Raw genomic sequence first — 6,019 nt, 5'->3', positions numbered from 1 at the left:
AAAAAAAAAAAAAAAAGTCTTATTTTGTAAATCTCTCTTTGTGTAACTAATGAAATTATAATTGCGTACATTAATAAAATATCAGTGTCAAGTCCAGTTCAGTGGTACTTAAACTATATTGTCACACATCCTGTGTGGAATATTGTATATTAATTTATAATAAATAAGGTCATACGAAAGTGATGTTTTTAATATCATTTCAATAATGAAAAGGAATATCTAAAGTGCTGCAATAGTTTAATTAAATATGTAAGTTGTTAAATATATATGTGAAAACATAAACTGGAAGTAAACACATTAACTAGATAATTGTATGAGTGTTTAAAAGAATTAAATAAGTGAAAACAATTCACTTAAAGGTGTGTTTATTATGATTTAAAGGCAAAGAAATGTTCTTAAATAAAGAAATCATTAGGCAAGGCTAGGGAAATTTATTTGTATGGAACAATTCAGTACAAAGACAATGCAAAGTGCTTTACATGATTAAAATAAAGGAAAATAAAACAGAATCAAAGCAAGTAGGAAAAAAATAATAATAATTAGCTCGGCTTGCAAGAAGTTCTCCAGAGAAAACTTTATTTCTGCAACATCTGATGGGTCCTCAAAAGAATAATACAAAGATTAATTATTGTTTTCAGATGTTTTATAAAACGCTGTATGCCTCAGGACTGGATGATGCTACATTAGCATAGAGTCATTTTTCTAGATGAATTACAGATACCTCAGCTAATGGATGAATGAGCTAAACTGCTGGAAGGACCTGTTACAGTAACAGAGATAGATATCAGATAAAAGTCAAGGAGCTGCTGGATTTGGCAGAGATTAGGTATCTGGGGTCTGCAGTTAATCTCTGTCATGATTTTTTTCTGCCCAGCCACTAAAAGCAGGTGAGTCCAATCTGCAAAGTTAATTAATCTGTGCAATTTGGACTCACCTTGTTTAGTGGCTGGGTAGCACAAATACGTGACATAGAGATTCCAAAAATAGAAAATTAAAAACAATCCACCGGAATTTGTTTGCAAGTTCTAAGACGTTTCGCTTCCCATCCAGGAAGCTGTTTCCAATTAAAAACACCAGGAATAGCGTTGAGTTCGAGGGCATAGAGATGACTTGTTGACCCCAGATACTCCATCTCTGGGATTTGTTGCTCAGTTTAATAAAAATAAGAAAATTACAATGATCAAACTACTACAATGTATGTTCAACAAATCTTTTGAAGGGGATGAACTCCCCAAATCAATGGACTTGGCTCATATTATAATCATCCTCAAAAAAGGGAAAGATCCATTTTATGTCCCTTTTATTGTCCCATTAGCCTACAGGAGCAGATGTAAAAATACTCTCAGAAATAGTGGCCAACTGCCTGGAGAGAGTGGTGGCTGATATAGTTCACACAGACCAAACCGGGTTTATGACTGACTGTACTTCATCAAACAACACAAGACGTTTAATCAACATTATTCACGATCTAAGTGCTATTGTAAGGATGGATGCAGAAAAAGCATTTGATCGTATTGAATGATGATAAATGCTTGAAGTATTGAAAAGATTTGGTTTTTAATCAGATTTTTTTTTTCTGTGGGTACAACTTTTATATAAAATACCAACTGCCTCGGTCTCAATGTTCACCTCTGTTATTTTCTCTAGCTATAGAGCCATTAGCAATTGCTGTCTGAAAAAAAAACTCTATCAAAGGAACGGTGATATGAACCACAGAGCACAATATTCTACTATATGCGGATGACTTCCTATTGATATCTAAAGACCCACAAAACTCAAAATCTGCACTAATCATTTGCGTGAAAAAGTTTAGAACAGATTTCTGAATACAAAGTAAATTTGACTAAATCTGAAATCTTGTTTCTCCATATGAGTATGAATGTGCCTTTTGTCTGGGAACCAGATGGATCCACACATCTTGGGATTGAAGTCATGCCTTTTTTCCCCATATTGTAGAGGATTTTGAATTTTAAAGCATCAGAATATGCTGTTTCAGCTGCTGTTTAAAGATTTGGAAGGATGGGTTTGTGCCTGGAGAATTTAAGTTTTTCCTCGTAAGAAAAATGGAATAATGATATAAATTGGTTTGTTTTAATAGCAGGATAATTTAACAATCCAAACAATAAATCGTCGTAGGTGAGGAAAGGTTGTTAAAATTGTTTAAGGAAATAAGTATGCAATTGTCTTTCCAAAATGTACATGAGATAGGGCAGGACTGAAATAAATTATATAAATCTTCTTCGCATCGTTTACAGAATTAACTATGGAAGGGTATTAGGGCTCTTAGAAAATGGCCACTCAAAGAAAAGGGCAGTTGAATTTTGACTCTAATTTTAGAACTCTAAATCCTATGGAAGAGGATTAGGGCCACTGAAAAAAAAAAAGTTAACCGATTTTTTAATTTTATTTCAGTTTAACATTTTTAAAAAAGTCAGAATTCTGACTTTTTTCCCAGAATTATGACTTTTTTCCCATACTAAACTGAAATAAAATTTAAAAATCAGTTAACTTTTTTTTTTTTTTCCACTGGCCCTAATCCTCTTCCGTAAAATCCTGATTTTATGGTAGGATTCTGATTTTATTACCATATTCTGACTTTATTTTTAGAATTCTGATTTTTTTTTTAAATTATTATTAAGTCTATATATTAAGGTTACCAAAATCCAGGATCATCACTTTAGTAAAAAAATAAATATTACATGAGAATAATTGGGAGAATATAGTAAGAATTCCTCGATTAAAAATCTGAATACTAAGAATAAAAGCAGAAATGGCTGCTTTTTCTTTTTCTTTATTGAGTTGCTGTTTTCAACAACAGTTCAAACCAATTTCTTTTTTCTTTTTTATTATCTTTTCAGAAAGGGTTTGTACTTTTTAATGGTTTCGTGAAGGCGTTTTTATCGCCCCTGCGGTCTGAAACCGGGATCAAACCATCCTTTGGAATCAACAGACAAACCAATACTGATGCGTTTTTTTAGGGTCGCGTGAACACTAAGAAATACGGTAGCAACTTCCGAGATTATGTTTCAAAATAAGAACTGTAATTCTTACATAATATCTACACTTGTTCTTCTTTTTCTTTACATCTGTGACTGAAGTTAACAATTTCTTCTGCTTCATACTATATATTTTTTGAGGCCTGACAGTAAGTATTTAAGTATTTTAGTACTTCAAATGTAAATTTTATTCACTCTTATTAGACTCAATAAATGCTTTTAGAAATGTTTTCACATAACTACTTGTACATACAGGTGACAGATGAGGCTCTCCAAATAAATCATAATAGCCGAATTAAAGCAGGTGGAATTTCAAAATCAAAGCCCCTCAAAACCTGCAGTTTTTGTCTGCTTGAGCAACATCGTTGTCAGTCTTTTTGCTAAACTGTTTTTTTTTTTTTTTTCAGTAAATGATTTCAATTTAGAATGACAACTTAAAATCTCAAATGTGACTGAACCTGTTGATGTGAAATCGGATGTGGAATTTCAAAATTAAAGCCCCAAATGATCTCTACACTCCAAACGAAGTTGCTGTAAATCTTGCTACTAAACTTTTTTTTTATGGAACACACTGACATGAAGGTGGAATACCTAAAGATGTGACTCACAAAGTTTCATTAACATCTGATGAGCAATTTTAAAATTAAAGCCCCTAAAATCTCTAAACTGACTCACTTTGACCCAGGCTGCCATCAATATTGCTGTTAAACTATTGGTTTTCAGGAATGCTTCCTTTTTGAAACATCTATAGATGTGGCTCAATAAGCCCTGCAAAATCTCTACACCTAATCACTATGACTTAGATTGCTGTCATTATTGCAGCTAAACTATTTGTTTTCAGTCAATTCTTCCATTTCAGACTGATAATAGAACTCATCTTGGTGTTCCTAACAAAGTTTATTAGAGATCTGATGTTCAATTTCAAAAGTAAGGCCCCTCAAACCCACGGCACAGCTTCCCTTTGATTGAAGTTGCCATCACTATTGATGCTACAATACTAGTTTTCTGTAAATAATTCCACTTAAGATTAATTGCCTGGAATGGGTGACAATAGTTGAATTATATTTTGGCTCCCGGAATGGTATCGGCGCGCTATTTGTTGGTACTCACCGATACTGATGCCACCATTTTAGTGCTGGATCGGGGCCCCGTCCGATACTGGTATCGGTGCAACACTACTATCACTGAATTGAAAGCATCCACTAAAAACAAATATGGTAATGATTTGATGTCTGTCATTTTGCTCAATTCTGAAATTCCACATAAGATGTTAATGAAGGTTTTTTTCAGACACACTTGGAGGTGTTCCGTTATCCTTCTAAATTAAAGGCACCAGCTGTAAAAAAAAAAAAAAAAAAAAAGTTTAGTTAAATATATTTAGAGGCAGAATGCAAGAAAGGAACAGCATAAAGCATATAAATTCATATATGTGTATGTCGTATAGATACAGGTGCTGGTCATAAAATTAGAATATCATGAAAAAGTAGATTGATTTCAGTAATTCCATTTAAAAAGTGAAACTTGTATATTATATTCATACATTACATACAAACTCATATATTTCAGATGTTTATTTTGTTTAATTTTGATGATTACAAATGACAACAAATGAAAATCTCAAATTCATCATATCAGAAAATTAGAATATTACTGAAGACCAATAAAAACAAAGGATTTATAGAAATGTTGGCCAACTGAAAAGTATGAACATGAAAAGTATGAGCATGTACAGCACTCAGTATTTAGTTGGGCCTCCTTTGGCCTGTATTACTGCAGCAATGCGGCGTGGCATGGAGTCGATCAGTCTGTGGCACTGCTCAGGTGTTATGATAGCCCAGGTTGCTCTAATAGTGGCTTTTAGCTCTTCTGAATTGTTGGGTCTGGTGTATTGCATCTTCTTCTTCACAATACCCCATAGATTTTCTATGGGGTTAAGGTCAGGAGAGTTTGCTGGCCAATTAAGAACAGGGATACCATGGTCCTTCAACCAGGTACTGGTAGCTTTGGCACTGTGTGCAGGTGCCAAGTCCTGTTGGAAAATGAAATCTGCATCTCCAAAAAGTTGGTCAGCTGCAGGAAGCATGAAGTGCTCTAAAACTTCCTGGTATGTGGCTGCGTTGACCCTGGACCTCAGAAAACACAATGGACCAACACCAGCAGATGACATGGCACCCCAAACCATCACTGACTGTGGAAACTTTACACTGGACTTCAAGCAACGTGGATGAAGTGCCTCTCTTCTTTTCCTCCAGACTCTGGGACCTTGATTTCCAAAGGAAATGCAAAATTTACTTTCATCAGAGAACATGACTTTGGACCACTCACCAGCAGTCCAGTCCTGTTTCTCTTTAGCCCAGGCAAGACGCTTCTGACGCTGTCTGTGGTTCAAGAGTGGCTTGACACAAGGAATGCGACAGCAGAAACCCATGTCTTTCATACGTCTGTGTGTGGTGGTTCTTGAAGCACTCACTCCAGCTGCAGTCCACTCTTTGTGAATCTCCCCCACATTTTTGAAGGGGTTTTGTTTCACAATCCTCTCCAGGGTGCGGTTATCTCTCTTGCTTGTACACTTTTTTCAACCACATCTTTTCCTTCCCTTCGCCTCTCTATTAATGTGCTTGGACACTGAGCTCTGTGAACAGCCACCCTCTTTAGCGATGACCTTTTGTGTCGATGGTCGTCTTTTGGACAACTGTCAAGTCAGCAGTCTTCCCCATGATTGTGTAGCCTATAGAACTAGACTGAAAGACCATTTAAAGGCTTTTGCAGGTGGTTTGAGTTAATTAGCTGATTAGAGTGTGGCACCAGGGGCCATCAATTTTGAACCTTTTCACAATATTCTAATTTTCTGATATGATGAATTTGAGATTTTCATTTGTTGTCATTTGTAATCATCAAAATTAAACAAAATAAACATCTGAAATATATGAGTTTGTATGTAATGTATGAATATAATATACAAGTTTCACTTTTTAAATGGAATTACTGAAATCAATCTACTTTTTCATGATATTCTAATTTTA

The sequence above is a fragment of the Cyprinodon tularosa genome, unplaced genomic scaffold (assembly GCF_016077235.1).
Source record: "Cyprinodon tularosa strain WSP-4 unplaced genomic scaffold, ASM1607723v1 ctg313, whole genome shotgun sequence".
Lineage (NCBI taxonomy): Eukaryota > Metazoa > Chordata > Actinopteri > Cyprinodontiformes > Cyprinodontidae > Cyprinodon > Cyprinodon tularosa.
The sequence above is the reverse complement of the archived record's forward strand: the minus strand, read 5'-3'. Positions refer to the sequence as shown.